This window comes from Mastomys coucha, chromosome X, assembly GCF_008632895.1.
Source record: "Mastomys coucha isolate ucsf_1 chromosome X, UCSF_Mcou_1, whole genome shotgun sequence".
NCBI lineage: Eukaryota > Metazoa > Chordata > Mammalia > Rodentia > Muridae > Mastomys > Mastomys coucha.
Genome location: NC_045030.1, coordinates 106,358,516 through 106,358,952, shown reverse-complemented (window position 1 = coordinate 106,358,952; position 437 = coordinate 106,358,516).

Sequence of the window (437 nt, the reverse complement as noted above, 5' to 3'; positions counted from 1 at the left end):
TGCAAAAAGAAACATCTCTGGCCAAATCTGAGAGCGACACAAATTGATGGGTATAGACCTAAGGGTTTTAAAAGCAGTTTGATACAGTGCTAAGGGGGACAGAGTATCTGCAGAGGGATCAGGATAAAAGGGGCAGCCAAAGAGAGCAGATAGGACAATGAAAATGTTATGAGCTGGAATACTGCAGAAGAGCTCTATCCCTTTACCTCTGTAATCCATCTCTAACAGTGCTGACGTACTCATACAGTAGACCTGACCATTCAGAAGTGCACATACACCCCTATGGGAGGCCTCCAAGCAACAATGTCCTGACGACAAACAGCACCTAGGGAACAGATATGGTCATGGACTGCCAGGAGCTATTGTGCAACATCACATCATGATGAACAAGTATTGAGACTTTCTAATACATGTTTGGAAGTCCCTGTGCCCACTTC